The 22,873-nt window shown below is 39.7% G+C and overlaps 1 long non-coding RNA gene across 2 annotated transcripts in view; it reads left to right on the top strand.

Moving 5' to 3' along the window:
* Positions 1 to 22,873, top strand: part of LOC122874640 — a 101,638-nt gene that overhangs the window by 56,450 nt on the left and 22,315 nt on the right. The window contains exons 4-5 of one of the 2 annotated variants that reach the window (XR_006377650.1): positions 12,387 to 12,493; positions 15,052 to 15,143. This is a non-coding gene — a long non-coding RNA (uncharacterized LOC122874640). Of the gene's footprint in view, positions 1 to 12,386; positions 12,494 to 15,051; positions 18,861 to 22,873 lie in introns of those variants that run through there. The other variant, XR_006377649.1, reaches the window with a different exon arrangement.

Raw genomic sequence — 22,873 nt, 5'->3', positions numbered from 1 at the left:
TAAGCTAACCTGACTAGCATCGGCGTAGTTACTGTAAGAGTAAACAACTGCTACACTGCCTAACCTTTCTGGGTGGAACTTTTATATATTGATGTTCTGCATGTTCCAAGATGTAGACTGTAATTCAACTGTTTTACACTAATAGTACTGTAATTAGTTGGTTGATAGGGTGTACCAAACCCAAAAAAGTCGTTTACTGAAAGAACTTCCTATACCGAATGTTTTGTGATGAATATGGTACCATTACACTCCTGGTAGTAATAATTTGTTGTGGAAAGTTGTATGTACAAATGATTTCTTTGCTGGCAATAATATTGATTATTGGCAGTAAGTGGTAATAATGATATTGAAGAAAATGGCTTGGATATTGATGCGCATAAGTAGTAATTAGAAATATTTATTTTTTGAAGTACCAGAAAACTAGGATATTTTTTATATATATATATATATATATATATATATATATATATATATATATATATATTATTGTTAATATATATAACTGTTGGTTCCCAGAACAGCGTGTCAGTTAGAGTGAATTTCAAATTATAAGAAATGGCAGATTTAGTTCATGCACTTTTTCTTAGATGAAGTGTGGAATATAAATATTGTGCACAAGCAGCATTATACTACATGAGAGAATTGTCATTGTCAAAAGTCTATTAAAGTAGATTTTCTGTATGTCCACCTTCGCTTACATGTCTCCACTTTTCCGTCTTAAGCTGTCTTTCGTTTTCCTCCCAACAGACACACACCGCTCACCCCCAACATCCCCCCGCGTGCAAGGCTGGTGTCTCCATTGTGTGACCTGTTCTCACACTGTTCCATCTCCACATCACGCAGCCAGCCTTTCACAGCAGCAATTCAGCAGCAACAATCACACACTCGCGCCTCAAAAAAAGACCTCTTGCTCCCTTTGCCAACCAATTAAGAGCCATCTGGGCTTGGATGCAGTAAGAAAGCTATTACAAAATCATAACTATTTTCATATTTTCATGATATGTTTTTGATGTGGAGACTCAAATTTCAAAACAAAACAGAGCTTTGTTTGCATGATATGTCTTCACTACCTTGAAAATAAATCATTCTTAAACAGAGATAGTGCGCTTATCAATATTTTGTTCATTTGCGCAGAGCCAGTGGAGGGCACAACACAGTTTAAAAACATGACAGAGCCAGCCACTGCTTTTGAAGCCGCCATGCAAGTGTGTGATTCCTGATGAACGTGAGGTCATAGATTCCCAGTGGCTGCGTAGGGCAGGGAATGGAGAGCAGCAGGGTTCAAGCCTTGGGTCACTGGAGCTTCAGAAGTGACCAGCCAGCTTTGTCCCAGGAGGGATGATGGTGACGGATTCACTGGTGTTTTCTCATGGTCCACTGAACCCTACAGCAGAGACTCCAACTTAGAGCCTGCAGAAAGAGGGAGCACTCCTCTCATCTGCAGTTCACAGAACTCCAAAAGAGGGGCCGTCTGGTCGGGCTCCAGGATACCTCGAGATATACGAAATCCAGCCGCAACCTCACGGTGGCACTGCCAAACCTTATTTCATTCTTTTCCTCCACGTATAATCTGCAGTACACATTAGGCCGCTGACATGCACCACAATGGTTCATTTCCCCATTGTAGGGAAGTGTTGAACCACTGTGTTGTCAAGTACGCTTTATAAGGCGAAAAGATATGAATAGAAACTCCACCTTGTCTTTTTTCTTTTCAGTCTAACTAAGTTAAAAGGCTTACTTACCCCTAATCAAAATGGCAAGCCCACTGGCATGGTATGTCCCAGCTGTGGCCCTGGCGCAGCATCTCCCTTCTCCCCGTACATTGTTCTGGGCAGCACATCCAAGAGCTCTTGCTGTGTTATGTACTTAACTGAGGTCAGAGTTGTCATTATCTGGGTCTTGTTGGCACTAAGGCCTCCTCTGATGATAGGACTCCCTTTCAGACATGCAGCTTTTAGCACTCTCTAAGAGCTAACCTCTGTGAAGACCAGGCAATTGACCACCTGCAAATCTAGCCCAGGGCTGGGACTGTGTTTAAACGAGTATGCTTTATGACATTCTGTCACATGTGTGCTGTTTGCCCTAACCTAGTGTAAGTTTAGCACAGATGTTCCAAGATCATTCCAAGACGATCTCCTATTTTTTTGGTTGGGTGGGATTAGTAGAAGAAGTTTATATGTACAGACAGGAGACTTATGTTCACTTGTTAATTAGGTGGCTCAAAATGACTGGAGGCCAGAGCCCTACCATCCAAAAACAAGTCAATATCCAGTGCCTGGATTCAAGCTCAAACTCAACACATTGCAGGTGTATTTATTTCTGTGGTATTTTCTATCATATCACAATGTTAAAGCTTGCACAACATTGGTATAGAAAATTGATCCTTAAAAGCATTTTGGCAAGGTTTTATTTCTTGTTCTAAGCACTGTTGTCTCCATTCTAGCAACACTTCCTCATTCACGTCAGCCCCATGGTGTTACTCTGTTAGGAATATTTTTTTCAGAATATACTGCATTTTGAAAAGATATATCTCCCCCATGCCTCTCTTGTCCTCTCATTCTCTTGCTCTCCCTCTCTGTTTGTCTTCGTGTCGTACAAACACACACAGACACACACACACACTGCAACATGCACACAACCAGACATGCACAACCCCTCTTAAAACTGGTTCTCCCCCCTATAGCAATTTTGTCAGAAGTTGACAATGTCTTGATTTAGTTGTCTGGCTGTTCCGGACAGTTTTCCCTGCTGCGCTAATGTGAACAGGACATCCTGCTGGGCACCAAAGAATACCACTTCACGGCAGCCGCATAGCTGGCAGCTTTTATTTATGGCGCTACCGAAATGAGTGGGTATTAGTGTCCAAACATTTCACCATGCTCCTGCAGCCACACACAAAAGCCACTGATTTCCAGCAAATCTGCACTTATTTTATTCAAAAAGACTAAAGCTAGGGAGAGGGAGAGAGAGAGACAGAGAGAGAGTGAGAGAGAAAACATTTATAATGACTTAAAAGACCTCAAAAGAAGAATAGGAATTGCATTTGAAAAGGATTTACGAGACAGAAATCGAAAAGAAAAAAATGGTCCCTCCATTTCACTGCATTTTTGTCAGAGGAAAAGGAAAATATCTATATCCCTAAAATGACTCAACTTAAGTGCTTACATTCACAAAACCTGCACTTCTTCCACAATCACCCAGTTTTCAGTAGCTCTGTTTTGCCTGGTAGTACAAAGCATTGTATTTTATAGTACTGTCCCAGGAAGGAAGAAGTATTTTTATCATTGCTAAAATTGTCGATTTAAACTGTCTCCACAAATCACTCTTGCTACCATTTTGCAATCCAGGCTGCCTACTGTCTTGTTAACCTTTGAATTTTAAGTGGACGGTTCCCATTAGATTGCAGTAGCAATGCTGACTCCTCTTGGCTTTTCTGTAGGGAGCAGGCTGAGGCAGAGTGCTCTCCTGGCCCGGCGGTGCACTTTGCCTGGTCTCTGTGTCCAGGACCTCATCAGCACAGAGTCCGCCTGTCCTTGTGTCCCTGCCACTCACCTCCCTGCTCTTCATCTGTCATTCCTGCCCTTCTGCAAACACACTCCACTGACATTTTGAAAAACTCTGGCATTCACCCTCAATATGGATTTTTGTTGATTATAGCTTTCTGTCTGTGAAGATTGCACGTATTATTGACTTTGCAATCCCATGACTATTTGCACAGCTTTTTCCTCCCCTCTGCATCTCGGTGAAGTCCAGCAATAATATTCCCCCTGGTTTCTCATAACCTCTTTTCATTATCCTTTCCATTTTTTTATATATTTTTCTTTTTATTCCAGTTTTTTCCATATATTTTACTAATCGCCTCTGGCCGCGACCCTTTCTATATGCCACCAGAGATCAGAGTTTCTGCAGAGCTTCGGTCACTGATGTCATTAAGATTGGGATCTGATACACTAGATGTCCATTGGTTAAATGCCCCTGGCCTGAACTCCCTATTGTCCCGTAATTCCAAGCGGCAGCTCTGTTTCACTTGCTGCATAATAGCCCATAGGTTAAAGTTCTGCTGCTTTTGCTTTGAATTTACATCTTTCACAGGCTCCAGTCTCTTGTTCTATGCTGGCGTTTTATTTTTTTTCCTCCTTTCATTTCTAGCGAGCCTCATTGCCTGCAGGCAGCACGGCTGTTTGTGCTGTAGCTTTCCTGACAATCCCCCACATCCAGGCATCTTTTGGAGGGTCAGAGGAGAGCAACTTGACTTAACAGGTCAACGTAAGTGGGCTCCGCCCTTCTCCAGAGGGGAAACCATGGAGCCCTCCATTAGGAGCTGACCTCCACGTCGCACTGGTCTGGCCCCAGCCAGGGTATCACATGGCTCTCCCTGAGACAGGCTGCTCATTAAAGCCTGCTGCCCATAGCAGGATTAGTCCTTTTCATGGTTTATCCTCTACTCTGACAACTGACAATGGGCAAGGATAGCGGCTTCAAATGGAGTGTGCATATGAATCATGGAATTATAATTGCTCTTTCATGATGAGAATATTAGACAATCTATCCACATGCACAATGCAAAGAATTAATTGGGGTCTGTTTTCAAGGGCACATTGCTACACTATATGAGCCCAAGAAAACAGGAAGGGTGGTAATGAGGCATTTTCAATACAGCACAGCACCTGTACACAGAGAGCTGTTTGCACACACACACTCTGATACCTTCTGCCTGTAACCTTTACCCACCATGATACTTCCACTCAAAGTTTTACTGCACTTAATACACAATGGAGTGCCCTGTTTACTTGTGTTGTGATGTTTTCAAAGAGCAACCCCATTAACAGTGGTGGCCCGTTCCCCATGATCCAGTGGTAGCTTCTTAAGGGTGTGTGGGTTATGGAGGGCTGTAGCTTGGGCGCCAAGTAGGAAACTAAGATGACACTACCTCTTGAGCTGTGTGGGAGGGAGAAAGCTGGTGATAGCATGGCAACAGAGCCGCTATCTGCAGCACCAAGCCCCAGTCATGCTTCCTATTTACACCACAACTCTGTCTGTTTTCGTTATTCATATTTCATGTGGTTTCATGGCATGAAAGAGAGTTATTTCCTTCATGGTGGAGGGCGGGTTACGGCTGGCTCTCAGGTCGCACGACTCACAACAAGTTGGGGCGGGGGGGTGGCTTTTCTGGATTCAAAGCATCAAAACAGCCTGCACAAATAGAAAAGAAATATTTCCCCTGAGACGTAATGCCTAGTCTTTTGTAGTTATCCAGAACATCTAGCTTTACATAAATGTGATGAGTGAAAACCTCCATATAAAAATTGAAAGGTAACATTTTTAATCATTGCTTATAACTGTGCAATGACAAAAAAAAATCACTACCTAATTTAAAGTGTGAATTTAATTCTCTCCTTTCTATTTTAAACTGATTCCCTTATCAATAACCACCTTTCATTTTTTTTTAGAAAAACAATGTATGTTTATTTTGTGTGTGTGTGTGTTATTTACGATTTGAAGTCAGTTGTGTAACTGAGAGATTTTTCAATGAAAATGTAAAATTTTGGTAAATATATTCAGTATGTTGAGTGTGCATTATTAATATTTGTTGTTTTAATTTTACAGTATTTAGCTGATTAAAATTGAAAGAAAATTCATATTTTACCTTTTTTAGCAAAGACTCAATATTATTCATTTTAATTTTAATGAACACATAGTAAACAGGACAAAATGTATAGGAAATAAATTAGTTGCAACAGAGAAATTACTTTGGAGAGCCGTCAAAAACAGAAAGAGGACAAAGAAAAGAAGAACAGAAACTCTGTTAGCAACGCAATTAAACTCTGGTAATGAGGTCAGACATCAGATCCAGTGCAAGTGATATCATTACACAGCTGCCATGCTCTTGCTGTGGGATTAGACTCACTGTCCTGAGGGCAGCACTTTTACTAGGCAGACCCCTGCCTGCCACTGGGGCACCAGCCACCCCCTGGACTCCTCTGGGCTTCGGCCCCCAGTCCTGGTGCCAGTGGCACCAACAGGACTGCGGAGAAGTGAACTGTGCTGCCACGTGGGATGACAGGACTCGCCACTCCATTAGGAAGCACAGAGACAGGCAGGCACCAGCACACAATCCACCCTGTGTTGCCAGCTACGAATTACTGGGTTCCTCTATTTCAGTCAGCTCATTTGTAAAAACCAACTAACAATGACAAGATGATAAAAGGACATTGTATCAGTGATTAGAGTGCTACCTTTGAACCTGTTGATGGCTCACAAATAAAACACAACTTTATGCTGTCTTTCTGGAAAAGGAATCCTTTCTGTTTCGTTAAAATCATGGTTTATACTTGCAAACAAGATTGAAATAATGAAACATACAGATTGTTAGCAGTCTAATTTTCTTTCCCCATTGTCTAAAGCCTCGTTTGCAAAGTCCCTAGCAGGAGTCGGCTTAATTTGTCTTTTCTTATTTGGTCTGCTTGTGTGTTTTGTGCTGTTCTCTTTTTGTCTCCCATGATTACTTTGAGGATATCGTTATGACATTCAGCAGCAACAATAATTCTTCTGTTCTAATTCATATCAATTAGTAGGGGATGGTAATTCAAACTGACGGCACAGTGTATTTTGAAAGGCTTGCGAGGATGTTGTGGCGGCAGCATCACTGTGCAGCCAAAAGCCACCCTCCTTTCCCCTTTCTTCCCCCTTTCTGTCTTTCAGACCACAACAAGGGGCTCCAAGCAAAGAGGACAATACAAGTCGGAGCCAGTACTTTGATAATTAGTTATTGATTGAGAACAATGGCATGGCGTACACTGTCGTATTAGCTAGACGCCAGTAGGTCGCGACACCAAGAGCAGCCATCAAGAAACGAGGGCCAAAACATGCCTGACTCTCCTAATAAGATATTCCTTCATGTTTTTCTCTTTCATTTCCCTCCTCTTTTTCCTTCCTCAGGCATGTTAGTGTTCAGGCTTCATGGGGTCAAAAGTATTAATGCTTGTGCACAAACGAGTGCCTGATGAAGGAGAATTTAATTAGAGAATGCCCACTCAAGCTTCTCATACAACGTTGCCCTGTTTTTCTTTATTGTTTCTTTGTTTGTTGGACTTTTCATTACAAGTGTCCAAAAAGAAAAAGAAAGGAAAAACAGCATTTGAAAATAGAGTAAAAAGAGTTTTCTGGCACTGCTAGCATTGTTTTCATAATATACAGAAACGGTGATTGCCAAATGAAACATGCATAAAAATATTGTGAAGTAGTGTTACATATTAAAGACCAACTATTAATTAAGCGTATGTCTGTATGAATTATATTTCATGGCAAGAGTCTGTTGAATTGGTCTAATCTTGACCAGCATTTAAATATAATAAAACAAACATATCTGGAATTATTTTACACATGTAATTGACCTGAGCTGTGTGTATGTTGTCTAGAGTGAAAACAGATGCATTTCACACATTGATGGGTGAATGCTTACAGTGGCTGATGCATGTCAGAGATGGTGTCATTTGGTGAAAGTTTGGCTTTTAACCAAGCGGTGTTTACATATAACAGAATATCCTCAAATAATTGGTAGGTCTCCTTGCTAAAGAGGGATATGTCAGGTTTGGCATCAGTGTGAAAGAAGCTCCCTAACTCACTTCACCTGATCCGTGGCCTGTAAAGATGCACCTGGCATTAAACAGACAGGGCAGGAGCATCAACCGAACAATGGAGGACTGTCAGGACCGACAGCAGGGCACGGCTCTACCATCACTGCTCTGACAGGGAGGGCCTCAGAGGGTAAACTGCTTTGCTGGAACTAATTAAACAGATGAAGTTATGACATGAATATGCAGATGTTGTTTACATTTTACCATATGGTATTATTTCAGGTAATAACGCACAGGAGAGCCTTCCCACTCATTAATGTGAAGGGATGGAGTGAAAACACTGTCTATCAAGAGACACTCAGAGCGTGTTCAAGAAATATGATCAGAATGACACTCAGGTGTTGAAATCTATTTCCAGCCACTCAATTAACATACATGTTGTTAGCTATTACAGTTTGATTTAAATTCTTAGCATGCTAGACAGGCTATTCCTTATTGAAAGTAGAATTTATCCATTTTCTTCAAATCTATAAAGAGTCTGATTTCTGCAGATTTAAACTGAAAAAATAATTAGCACAACACTGGCAGCATCTTGTTACCTAGTATGACAATATTTTACTTTAACTAATCCACACCCTCCTGTTGGTGTTCAAATTCAACAGTCACTCATGCAGTTATATCATTTTTCAGAGCTGCTGTATGTCTGTAGGTTCCTACTCAGAGATGCCTCAGTACACCTGCCATAAACCTAGTTTAATTCTCAAAGCACAACCTGCATTTAACTCAACTTCTCTATTTTTTTATTTTGTCCTTTTGTTGCAAAGTGTTAAAAGTAGTAGAACTGTCGGAGTTCTTTTCCCCGGTTTTGTGTGCAGCCTTACCATTCCCCCGGAGCGGGTGCTGAGAGGTTAAGAGGGAAAGGGCTGATGGAGTCGCGTTTAGTAAGAAGTGTAGGATCACGGGGGCCAGCTGGTGGGGCGATGGGGAGCGTAATTGTGCCCGCTGTGTGGATAGGGTGGGGGGTGAAAGGATGGGGTGAGAAGCCCTGGAAAAAAGTGAGGGGAGGGGACACCTCAATTACCTGTGCTCCCTCTGACCCCTCTCTCCCTCTGTCTCTCCATGAACAGACCCACTGTCTGAGAGGCGGGGCGCATTTCCACAGGCAGATGCACACCCCCTTCCTTTGTTCAAGATAGCATTCACTCCTTTTCCTGAGCTGCAGAAACTTAATTGCAACAATCTCCTCTCTAATGCATTTCTCCTTTATTTGTCACTGTCAAAAAATTAGAATTTTTTTCAAAGCATATTCCTGTTGTGTATTTATGTTTGATCACGGAACTTGGTCAGGCAGTATTAGATTAAAGATGTACAACAAAATAAAAAGCAAATTTACCTGAACTGAGCAGTTCTCTCAAACATATTCAGCAGGTTACATGCAGCTGTCATAGTTTATTTTGGAGCTCCTGCTTGGGCTAATACAGTAAGTGACAGAGACTGGTGTAAAATCAATACTTCACAGGAGTGTGATGTCTTAATAAACTCTCTGTGTTGTTCAGACAGGAAAGCTAGACATGTACGAGAAGGACTACAGCGCAGGCCATTGTGAAGCTGTCAAGTCTAGCCCTCAAAAGCAGATGAAGCTGTCAGATTATTAATATGTTTATACTGACAGGCCCCAAGTCCACCCCTAAAACCCTCCCCTCTTTCAGTGTCTCTCAAAAAATATGCTCAGCTTCAAAGACAGAGGCCACGGGGTTGGATGCAAGGCCAAAGGCCAAATACATTTTGAAAGCAAATTCTCTTCCTTTTGCAACCTGTTTTTATTGCTGTCGCTCCCCTTCTCTGTGGCAACCATTCAGCTGAAACTTAGGCTGAATTGGCAGTAGCTTTCAAAGCGCTTGGCAGCCTGGTGATCCTCAGGAGCTCTCAGCTGACATCTCTCTGGGCTCGTCTATGCTCAGGGGTCAGCGCAAGCCCTGACTCCCAGGACCCACTCACTCAGCCGCTACCATGAGTCAGTCTCGCAGACTGAAATTAAAATGTGAAAAGCTGCGCGACTGAAGGCATTCCTCGCCCCCCATGGCATTTTCCTTTCTCTGTGACAGTTCCTCTGAGACTGCTTTTTCTTTCATGTTTCTTTTTTCCCTTTAGATTATTTAACAACATGCGAACAGAGCTGTCAAGGAGAGACATGCTTGATCGACAGAGCAAGGGAGTGTCTTAGTCAACATGGGGTTAAATTCGATTTTCTGCATGTTCCGTACGCTAGTCTCAAGCCAGTTATTGCCGTGGCTTGATGTTTTTTGATGGATCAATTATCCATTGTAACATGTTGCGAAGCCAAACATAACGACAACTATGACACCTGTCACAATCTTCTATTAGGGTAAGGAAATTGAAATAATTTAATGACAGCTAATTTAGTCTTTGTTTTGAATCTCATTATGGCTGCAGTAATTGTGTTCTATAAAAAAAACTGAAAGTGAAATATGACTCTGCACTCAAAGTAAAGTACCCCGACTGGAGCTATTAATTTGATATCTCTCAATGAAAACAGAAGTGAATAAATTGCACTTTATCAGATTCAGACAAACACAAGTTTGTAAAGACTATGAGAACTTGGAGATTTTTATTTCTACTTTAAAGTCCAGTTTAGATTAACTTAAAGTCGGAGATAACACTGTAGATAACAGAGACAAGGAAAACACAACAAAGCCTCAATATTAAACACGTATACCAAGAAGTGCTGTTAGTGAACACACAGAATAATTCCAAGAAAAAATGTAGAAAATATATTTCACTGTATTTTTATATAAAATATACATTGTTTTGGGTATCAGCAATATAAAATTTTATATCTCTATGACCCAGAGGTTTTTTGACAGGGATTTGAACACCCCCAGCAGTCTGAAATGTTAATGAGAATTTACATTTATCACCGCATCATATTTAGCATCGCGCCACCTAATAAGTCAAAGATATTACTTCAGATTTGGACAAAAGCGCAGAGAGCTGAATAGATGTGATATGCTTGTCAATAACACATATGTGAGAAAGCTGCGTGGGAGCGTCTTATCTGTACATGTGTGCATATACTTGAATTTGCAAGTAAAGAGCCTTATTGGGATTACCCATGGTACATTCTAGTTTGTATCATAAAGAGAAAGAGGAACTAGATGTGTCTCCCTTTTTTTCAGGGATTCGGTAAGCTCTCTGTCAATGGTTTGGAGCTGAATTGCCCTGGATAGTTCCCCTCATTCCATGGAATGATCTCAGACCTAATTTACTGGGCAGCTCAGGATCCAAAGCATACAAGGCTCTCCTCTGCATAGAATGTGTGAAATAGATAGAGCAGCCATCCCTCAGATGTGCTGAAGTAATCTTCAGCCAGAGCTGGTCCAGCAGGCCTCACCCCTAAAGGGATTGATGCAGTGTCAAAACCTTTGGCTCAGGGGTCATCCTCTCTTCTTGCCTCCCCAATCTGACAAAAGCTGAATTTCTTTCCCTCACTATTCCTTTCTCTTTTTTCTTCTATTGAATTCATCAGCGAGGGAAGCATGAGATGTGAATGAAACATTTTCATTAGAAGGGAGGAGAATCCCCGGTCAGAGACAAGACCGGAGCTGATCTGAGCCAATGACAACCCCACCAATTCTTTCTTTCTTTCTTTTTTTTTGTCCTTCTTACTTTCCCCAGCTGTCACTCTCTGCGGTATGTGGCAAGCTGATTGAAATCAGCACTGTGTCAGGGCCGTCATATCTCAGAAAGACATAAAACATGCAGAAACATCAATAAGCAACAGGCCGCTGACAGCTCTCAGGCACCGATGCCGGTGAGGAGAGATGAGGGGAAGGTTAGGACTCTGGGGGGATGCTGTGCAGTTGAAGTGTCTTCTTCAGGCTTCACTGAGACCCAGGGAAGACAAGATAAAGTCTATCAGGTTATCGCCTAGTTCAAGTTGCTTCTCGGACAGCAAGGCCACTGGGACGCTGGATGTCAGAGGATCTGTGCGTGTGTATGCGAGCTTATGTGTGTGTACAGTAAGCGTTTGTCTCTGTGGGTCTGTGTATGTGTACAGTATTTGGGGAAAGAACTGAGAAAGACATGGCACTCTCTACCAATTGCAAGCCTAGAATTTGCCTGATTAAAGTTCAGAGAAAAAATGTTTTCAATGCATGAGGAACATTGTGTCATACACTAATTGTGATTTATGTGATATGCTCATTTATAATTATTTTTATATATTTTGAATTATATTTCTTGTTTTTTTTGTATTTGTAATATACTTAAAAATATTTTCCACTATAACATTGCAAATAAGCCTTTTTTAATCATGTGCTTGTAAAATAAGATTGATAATGCAGTAGTTATACCCAGTAGTGAGGGCCAAGAGATGCTTTGGGATTTTCCGTGTGTATTTAATTCACTAATGGGAGGTAAAGGTGATAGTATGTTAGATCACAGCCTGACACTACCTCTTACCACTGCTAATTAGGCAAGTTTTTAGCCCAGAAAAACTGCTGAATCTCTTGTTTCTCACACCTGATAATGGTCATCACAGTGCCCTAACCTACCTGTTTGGAATTATGATAAGGGACAAATAATCAGCTTTACAGGATCCTAACTTTGACGAGGTAAATTTACTAGTAATTAGCATGAGACAGTAGTCGACGAAGGGAGCGGAGTTTTGGCTGCAGTTGAAGTTTCCCCAAAGTTGAAGCCTATTATTTTTGTGTTGACGGGGTAACGTTGTGGACATCTGCATATCAAATGTGACTCCCATTATTTTATGTTTCTCTCTGCTAACAGCGCCTCTAAGCACTCCTCCATGTTCTCCTCCATCTGCCTCCTGTCCATTGATCAGCCTTCCAGGGCATCAGTCTGTTTAACATCTGCTACAAGTTCCAGCAGCTCAGGTAACTATCTAGCTGCTCTCCACTGCCTATTGATCTTCATGTCCACCTGCAGGAACATCTGTTTTGGCATGTCGCTTGTCAACGCAAACCAGCTACCTTGTTTCGCTTCACGTCTTGTCCACTTTCACTCACTCTCCCAAAGAGATTTTACTCCTAAATGCTTGTTAAATTGTTGTTTTCAGTGTTGTAATAAAGAATAGTAAATTAGTCAGTCATAGTTATTGGCAAATAGTGGGTGTAGTACTGGGAAATTAATCTGTATCTTTAAAGATTCATTTCCCAGTACAAAAGTGTATTTAAAAATATATATTTAATTAAAAATTAGCTTGTTATTTACCAAGACTCAGACTGTACATTTGGAGAAACTGCCTAATCTACTTAATTTATAATGTTTAGTTTTTGCACTCAAAACATTTACTCTATCTGTTGATTATTTATACAGTGATCTTGATAAAATATTCTGTTATTTTGCATTATAAATCTAAATAATTGCAAATTATTATATTTGCAGAACATTTTATTTAAACAAGACTGCATGCCCAAAGCAAACCACATAAAATCATTTATTTTACTAAAAATAGATAATTTCTTTCACTCACATCAAGCAAATGTGCTGTAAATTATATTTTAAAAATATCAGCGGTTTATTTATCATAAGAAAACAACAGTACACATTTTATTTATTGTTTTTAATATTATTCTGGGCCGAAAGCATGAGAGAGAGTCACGGGCCGAGAAGCTTGTGTCTCCGAATTTTGTCTCATTCACAGGCTTCCAGGGCTCGGAGGAACTGCTGTTGCACAGTTTAATTTGCTCTTTTGTAATGATGGGGCGTAGGTTAGTTAATTTCAATTTTTGATTTCAAAAGCTATCAAATACAGCTCACATGAGAAATCAATTTTCCCAGCTGCCCTGGCTTTGTGGTTAAAAGAACTCCCGCCATTGGTGAACAGCCCGTCACATGACCGAGTCAGGGATTAGTTCAGTAGGCCCATGTTGCCACCACCTCAATTACAGGCTGCCTCTTGTCATTTACCTCTATAACATCTCATTCTTAGACACAACTCATATTTAATTCATGAAAGCCTGTACAAGAGTAATTGTAATATAGATTGTTTGACCAAATTCAGGCCACAACTTTTTGTTTAGCATGCCAACGGCTGTGATTGTGTAATTTTGGATAAACAGAGATAGAACAGTGAATGTCTCATTTTGGACTGATCTTTTTTTTTTTTTTACTAAAAAGTATATAATTTAAAAATTGTGCAACTTCATCAAACAGGAGATGTAGATATTTTTTAAATAAAATGATAAATTGCAAAAAAATGGCAATGATGATTTTAATTTAAAAGGTAGTGTCCTGTGTCATGTTGTAGACAATGAAAATCAACGCCACTATTAGGATTGTCATGTAATCAGCCATCTGAAAAGCTGACTCTGGGCGGTTCCACTGACAATAAGCACTCTGTTCTGTTTGAGTGTAGACAGTGTATAAGTCTCTTTGATTTACAGTTGATAGGCCTAACTAGCGTTAAAATTGTCACATATCAATGCCCTATAAGCTATCATGTATCAATAAATCAAATATAAAAAGGAGGCCTGTTTGTTCAAGCCACAGTCTTCACAGCATAAACAGATACGAGTGCTATAAAAACCATTTCCCTTCAAATAATTATCAGAAATTCCTTTTTTGATACATGTGACTAATTGTTGATGCTACAACTGTATGTGTGTGTGTATTTTATATTTTACATTCTTATGAAGCTTTGGTTTGGAAATCGAATCAATTCCAACATTTATTTCTCTCAAACGAACCCTCTTTTCCTTTGCACAACACAAATTGACAATTTGTTCAGTAATCAAAGAATCTCCTTTTCATATGGATCAGTTCATGGAACAAAAAGTAGAGTGGAGGCAATTTCTGGACATATCCTGAGATTATATCCGTTTGACAATTGCGTTATTCTATGTGGTTTCCATGACAACTGGATGAGGCCTCCAATAAAACCAACCTCAGCTGTCATCTCTTCACCTAAAAGCTTTGTAATTGCTCTCATTTGCATACTACAATTAAGTGTGTTAGCTCACAGCAAGAACAATCAACCTCCACTAAAGACTGGGGATAGTATAATTATTATATCAGTGGATTTGTATAAAACATTACTGATGAGCTTTTGTTTTATGTCGGCATTGTACTGTCAAGCTGGTTTTAACACTTATTTTCATAAATATACATATTTCACAGACAGTGATGGGGGTAATGCATAGATGCTGGTTAAAATGTTGTCCTTACCATTTTCAGTCAGAGTTTCTATATCGCCTTACGATCACATAAAAGTATGGGTTTTATTCCCGAAATGATCATTTAGGTTTCTGTCTGTCAGTCAATACAGTGAAAGATATTTTTATCTATTTTTGATAGGAGGCTTTTTGACTCAGTGGTGCACTTGACTAGCTAGAAACAGAATGATCTGCTGTAGTGGGAGACAGTTTGAACTGCTGATTGAATGGAAAGGTTATGTGCATTAGGCTCTAAGCATTGTTTCTCTTTCCCTCAGATGCGCAGTGGCTGTAATGAAGAGCTCTTGAACTCCCAGTCAGAGAAGCTGTGACAGGAGTCCAGGAGGATGCCTCTTTGGCTCTGCTGGACGTGGGGCACACACACACACACACACACACACACACACACACACACACACGCACGCACTCAGACACAGCAACAAACAGCTAATACAGAAATCCAAATGAAGCTGTCATTCATACATTGTTTCACAAATCACAAGCTTTTCATTTAAAGTGTCCAATGTCCAGTCTTCCTACTGACATTGGAAAAATATCAAAAACCTACCTCTGTGTTTCTGTTCTTTTATTTTCTGTTTTCCTCTTAATATTATTTATTTTTGAGCACAGCTTTGACATGAAATTAGAGGTTACAAACTTTTATATGAGAAATGTCTTCATAGAGGCATAACTCAAGTTTGTGAACTATAAAAGCAGCCGTATTCCCAGTTCTGAGCTTTATTATCAAGCCTGTGATACTGCAGCACATCTTTGGGCAGGTACATTTTATTTGGAGTCTTTGCCTTCAGGCCCTGAATTGAAAAGGAAGACCAAATGGCACAAATGGCAAGTGCACCATTCCTAGCTCTCTGCAGCCTCCCAACACAAACTGGCCAAGCAGAAATGAGACCTGCATCAATTTTAATTTGTATTTATCCTGCTGATGACCCGCTCCTTTCACTCTGCCATTGGAGGCACAAATTACACCCATCATAACTCAGATTCTAACGGCCCATGGTGTGCTATCAGGAAATTAACATGGTTATATACCACCGGCGGGTTCAAGGTGTCACAACACAATTATACAATCCTGCAACCTGACGAGCTCTGACTGGTTGCCGGTGTATGACAACTAAGCTGGAGGGCTACACTGTCTGTCACATCCAGGCAGATAAGTTCACCAAAGAGTAGACTGTGCCTCAGTGTCTGCTTCTCTCTATCTAAATCAGTTAAATATCACACGGCTGCTGCAGTCTGGGGTGATTTTTTGGGGGGAGAAGTATAAAGACGCACATCTGAACTTATCTTTGACTTGTCAGGTTTTATTCGGCACAGCAAATTGAGCCTGCAGAATTTGTAAAAACATAAATCAAAGTGATATAACATGGGCTGCCTGTGTATCATTAATACAATTAAGTCATCAATGGGGAACATTTAATGTAAAACCTTATGCATACTGCAGTGCTGTGCAGCAGCTCACTGTGACTTTCAATCAACCCTAATCCTTGTATCTCATAAAACTTAGACCAAAATATGAAGGGAAGCTCCCCTGCCTGGATCCCCAGTGTGCTCTCAGTGTCAAGCCATTAGGCTGTGTGAAATGAGGTGCCACTCATGAGTTATAATGCTGCACATCTATAGATGCAATGGTAAAATATAGCCCTTCAATGCTCAGTTCTCTGTTGGAGTTGGGAAAATAATTCTGCTCTGATAGTGGTCCATCCAGCAATATCCCAATTCAAAGTCACAAAGATATGAAGAGGGCTGTTGCATAAATTCAAAATAATCCACTTCAGGATAGCTGTGAGATTAATGGAAAAGTGTGTGTGTGTGTGTGTGTGTGTGTGTGTGTGTGTGTGTGTGTGCGCGAGCAAACGTGTGTGTCTATGTGAGAATGACAGCTGATGAATAAAATATATCAAAAACTAGTGTAGCGCCAACAACTTTTACATACTGTAGGATGATATTACTAATAAGTTTATCAATCTTGGCGATATAAAGAAATGACACACAGAGCAATAAGAAAAATGACAGCAAACTATTCCTTAAGAGCCAACAGGCGCGGTAGATATAAGCTTTCGGGAAGTCTGTTTGTGGGGTAAAGTACGTTCATTGTATCCAATTTGAAAGCACATCAATAGAAGACAGTAACCAGTTGTTACAGAACTACAATCAATGAAAGTTGTACTGAGTACTGCTATACTTAGAAGCACATAATAAAAACATGCTAGCAGCAGTCTGCTCCACTGAAATATTTACCCAGAGGTACTGTAGATGTAACAGTGATAAAGAAATAAAGCTAATAAGCGTCACTTTGATGTGACAACAAATTATACATGGCTCTATCAGATCTCATTTCCATTCCACAACACAGAGACAGAGAATACCCTGAAGCATGGCTGTTAATGGGAGCCTCTATCAGCCATCGTGGAAAGCCTGCCTCATTACTCACTCCAACACAACTGTGCCCAGGGTGGTCGATTTCCCCAACGGACACTGGTTCACAGACCAGAGATGCACTGTGAGGCATATGACTTGTTTTTCAATGCACAGGGCACAGATGCTCTCATGCTGCAAGTGTGCAAAATCGTTTTATCAGGAGATTAATTTAAGCAAAGAATTTCTGAATTAAAGAGAATCAACCACATAAAAAAATAAATATGGGGTTATCAATTTTTTAAAGCTTTATTTTGTGTTTTACTTAGAATTATTGGGCTGATTAAGTTGTGGTTGATTCTTTTCCAGGCTACAGAAAATTGCCATATGTAGCTATAACCAGCTCCCACTCATCTTTGTTTTCATTATACGTCTGATTCTATACAACCTGATTGTTATTCAGAGAGAATATTCCATTCGGGAGGGTGCCAAATACTCACATAACCTTCTATCCCTTCCAACCTGTGCAATGAATATTTTAAAACCTTAATGTATATTGGCCATCTGAATTTTCAGCTAGAGCCTTTCCTTTGTCCATTTCCTACTATTGTGGTTGTAACTGAGAATGATGGTACTCGGGTTATTTTTTTTCACAATTTGCAATCACCAATGCTCTCTGGTTTTACTCTCTACCCCTGTCTCTAGCTTCCCTGACAAAGTCAATAGGGGGCATCCCTCATCTGTCAAAAACAAACATCAGAATACTTCTCGTGCTTTTTGCTTCATTTCTCATTCCCTCTCTTTGTGCAGTCTCTCTCACTGCCTGTTAGACGTACTTTAGATTCTCTGTTTGTCACTCAGTGCAGATTATGCGATTATTAGTTGGGTTGCTTGGTGACCCTAATCAACATAAGCAAGTGAGAACAGTCAAAACGTATAAGGGAGAAAGTCCTGGAGAAGTAGCTGACCCTCTGGTGACTCTCTCACCCAGAGGGGTGGCAGGAGCGCTTGCTGTGTGTGTTTCAGTGCAATCTGTGGAGCAGATGGCTGGAGTCCTGGGCAGAGAGCAGCAGGTCTCAGCCTGCATGTCACCAGGATGATGTGAGCTGGCTCCCTCCGAGCTTTAGTTAATACCTTCCTGTATCACAGACTTGTTAAGGGACTGGGCAGAACTCACTAGCTCTTTACAAAAGAACAATACTCTCTCTTTTCTCTGTGTCTCTTTGTTTTGCTTGCTTTCCCTGAGTTTGTGTAATTGTGTGTGTTTGTAATATATATGTATATGTGTGTGTGTGTGTTGATCTTATATCACCATATATGTAAATCTTGGTATTGATATATATCTTAATATAGTAGATATTGTGTAAATTCCATTGAGAAACTGTTTATGGATAAAATAACAAGATGGTAATATGTTTTTTTTGGTTGATTCAGCTAATTAAATGACATGATTAAATTACATGACACCATTTCATCACATTGATGCAAAAAATATATAAAAATCTAATATTGACACAAACAGTCCTGTCACTGATTTCTAACATTCCCTATAATGGCATAATACATCCAGGAATATGAAAGTGATTAATATGATGCAGATTAAAGATGTAAAGCAATTTGAATTGCCTGAATAGCATATCTTCAAACTGCAGTGTCAAGGAGTAATCATGGACATTAGTGTTTCTCTATTATAAGATAATGTCCCTGACTAAGTGATTTTACATTGACTTTGATTGAGAAGTTTCTGGTTATGATGAAATCATTAAAGTAAAATCACTAGGGAGACAAATAAACATTTGGTTGACTTTTGTTCATCCTGCTCTTTCTCTGCCACTTAGGCTTTAATCTTGGTTACTGGCAGGTAGAGCAGGCTAGGCCGTGCCTTGTGAGGTGCAAGTGGTGCTGCCTCTCCTCCTCTCTCTTCGTCTCTCTCTCTCTGCACATATTATATAAAGAGTGGCAGCAGGCAGAGTGACAGACTGCCCCAAGAGATGACACCTGTCACAGAGGGGAGTGCTGCTAATCTACAAGCCTCATTTTGTTTGAACTCTTTGTCACCTTGCCGTCAAATCCTCATCTTCTCAGTCACTGCCAGCTTCACTCCCCTCTGCTTCTCTGCTCACTCTGCTTTGCCCAATCTCTCCACAATATACAGTACCTCCCTCCATCACCACACACAGCATGTTCTTCCAGACAAACAAATGTTCTCTGGTGAAACATATTCCTGCCTACAAACATTTATTTATTGAATGAGTATTATACATGCTTGTATTTTGTGGCTGTTATTTTGGATTTATAAATGGATACGTAGTGAGTACTTTTTGACAGTCAAACAAAGTGAAACCCTTGGCAGCTTAGTGTCTTTTTCAGAAGAGTAAAATTGCTTATGTCCACAGCGTACGAGAAGTTGATGCGTCCTTGTTCAAATGTTTTTGTTTTTTTTTTCCAAACAAAGCCCCATTCATTCATATTGAGATTTGTCTAAGTTAAAGTGATCTGAATAGAAATGCAGTCTGGAGTGGCCCAGTCTCTATGGAGCAGCACACTCCACCCCCTGGCCAAATATCTATATTGTCCACTTCTACAGACTGTGCTTTGTAATTATAATATAATTCATTATGTCTATGCTGCATGTGTCACAAAGGAGGAGTCCTCCCCAAAATCCTCCTGCACTGTTCAGGCTGACCGAACACATTCTTGTTCCCATTTTAAAGCCTGCGGCTTGGAAATACCCTCTCACACCCCCATAAACAATAGATTTCCTATTTTGCTTAATTGAGATATCAACCGCAAATCTGACAGCTCACACCAGCCCCTAACTCAGGCTGAGGGAAATCTATATAGTGACGGGAAATGGAAAAGAGCCAAATAAGATTAAATGACAAAGAATATAATAATAATAATAATAATAATAATAATAATAATTAATATAGAATAATATTCCTCATTAGATACCTCTAACAATGTAGAAAATCTCACTATTTACTGCGACTATGAAAATGGTCATTAATATAGAAGCTGTGGTAAACATTCATGTTAATGTTGAGTTTTAGCTCTCTTTTTTAAGATAAATTGTGACAGCAGAAGGGAAAAAACACATGATATAATCCAAGTTGCAGTGAAGGCCTCAGCCAACTTCTTTAAATGCCTCCATTAAGTGGAATTATCTTTCCAGACACATTTTGAATGGAAGCGTCCAAAAATCCCCATTTCATTTGGATTGCATGGGGTTTAAATTAATCCTTTTGCTTATTAAAAAAATAAGATGCAGCATCTTTAACAATAGAAAGGCTAGTCTGCATCGAACACAATGGCTAAGGTTAAATTGAAGGTTGTGTGTACCCTTTGCTGTATTAGAAGACCATTCATATTCAAATAAAAGCAGGCATCACTGGTTCATGTTGCATAGCAATGTGCATTTGTATGCACAAAGCAAAACTGCAATGCAGAGTTACAGTTTTCTGATATTAGAAATGAACAACATTCTTTACCCGTTTTTCATTTTGCAGTTGCTTAAACGTTGCGTGAGCAATAATTTATTCCTTTCAAAGTACTTAATGCCTGTCTAAGTCATATTACTTCAATATCTAGTACTGTACTAACATACAGAAAAAATATCTATACTGGAAAATATCATCATAATTCTTCACACATTTTCTCACTATCTAATTACTAGTTGAGAAGATAACCGCACCACCCCACAGCACACACCGACGGCCCTGTCTAACTGGCCAGTGGAGAACCGGCACTGAGAAATCTGACAGTCCTAAAGTCAGTCACTTCACACAATCTAAGGCATGTTAGCAAATGGGGCATACATTTTGTTAATGGGGTTTACGCCATTTGTAAAAACATGGGTCAAGGCTGAACACAACCAAGTTCATCGTCCAGTAGAATTAGAGCCTGATGTGTTTCTATTTAAACCGCTGCTTCATCATCAACATATCAATTCATGACAACATTTCTGAAATTGTTGTAGAAGCACTCTTTTGAGGGCCAAGAATATCTTCTATCTAAGACTTGATAGTCGCTACTTTAAATAATATTCTATGTACAGTATACTTATAAGAAGTCATGCTACAAAACCCTGCTAAGATGTACAAATTTAAGCTCTTAAATTCAACTTAACCAACATTAATTTTATTAATTTCAACACATATATTTTCATAGTAACATGAAAAAAAAATCTATCAATATTAATCATGGTTAACAAATGCAATCCGTGACTATAGACAGTGATAACTCAGAAGCTTTTATAATTTCAAGCATGTTTGCTCATGAGACAGCAGAGAGAGGAAGTTTGTAGCCAGTGTGCAAAGCAAAATTGAGGATCAAACATTTTTCATCTCGTGTTTTCATCAGTTTTCTCAGCTAGACAGAAAAATAAAGACTTCAAAGTTAAAAGATCATTCTGACATCTGATTGTCGCAAGCAACATACACCAGTGTGAATTAAAATTATATGGTCAGACCAGGTATTTAAAGTTGTCTGGGACTCTCTTGGATATCATACCTGTTGTAGTTGTACAGTGCAATTCAAACAACAGAATCAGGGAGCTAGTTAGTCAGGTAACCAGCAATGCAACTTCATCTTCAAAAGAAAATGAGTGCCATTGCCAGTACTCACTAGTCAAGCTGATCAGAGTGAATAAGAAGGGAAAGTATCTCGATTGGCCTAAACCAGTTTACTCTGCAACAATGACTGGTACACTGTACACTATCCTTTTTATTATAGAGCTATTTAGCAAAGACATGACACTTTTGACACAAGATAGTGATACTAAGTAAGTTTTTTTATAACCAGAGCCTTTTGAAGCTTCTGCCAAAAAAATCAGCAGCACTGTTGCTACAGAACTGCAAACACACAGACTATAATATAGCAAACTTAAATGAAAATACATGAAAAGTCATGGCGGAAAATCTTTTGAACCTGTTACAGTAGCTGAAACTAAAACTATGTTATCTTGAGTAACCAGAGTCTACATTTTTTTTGGCACAAAGTGTCACTACCCATCTGAATAGAGATAAATGAAAATGTTCTGATTTTGTAGCTAATATTATTGGTTTTAGTATGTGAAACTGCAGGTTGTATTCAGAAAGAACTAACTTCACAATGTCTTTATGAACTTAACCATGCAAGTTAACAGTGTAATATTTAGCTTAAAACACCACACAAATGCAAATTAACAAAATTGCTCGTGCCAGTAGTGACACACAAGCATTGTTTTGTTTATCATTATGATGTCAGATATCATACAATCTACAACTTTTCAATCATAATCGCAAAGTAGCCAATCTTTTGTCTAGAACTTAAGTGAATCATGCCACCAAGTAAACTAAAAGGTATGACAACCATGGCAATCTCTTCCTATTATAGTTGATTAACTTTAGATCCAATGTGTTCTAATTACTGACAGCGCAACTGCATTTATTAACCAACTAATAACAAATAAGTACCTCACAAACATCTTTGACTTTATGTCCTAACATAAACAAACTTGTGTCCAGCAGCTACAACTCACTTAATATATAATATTTTCTTGTTGGCACAGTATAGACTTAATCACGCACGCGCACACCCCCACACACACACACACTGAATTGTTATCAGTCCAAATAACCTCCATTTTAGCCCAGAGAGGCTCTACCTTGTGAAGCATTGTCTTTCCCATCCCCCTGTCTTTGTGTCTGGGGAAAGTCACGTGGCTGTTGGGGAAACAAATCA

The sequence above is a fragment of the Siniperca chuatsi genome, linkage group LG4 (genome assembly GCF_020085105.1).
Source record: "Siniperca chuatsi isolate FFG_IHB_CAS linkage group LG4, ASM2008510v1, whole genome shotgun sequence".
NCBI classification, from domain to species: domain Eukaryota; kingdom Metazoa; phylum Chordata; class Actinopteri; order Centrarchiformes; family Sinipercidae; genus Siniperca; species Siniperca chuatsi.
This window is presented reverse-complemented; position numbering and strand designations above follow the sequence as displayed.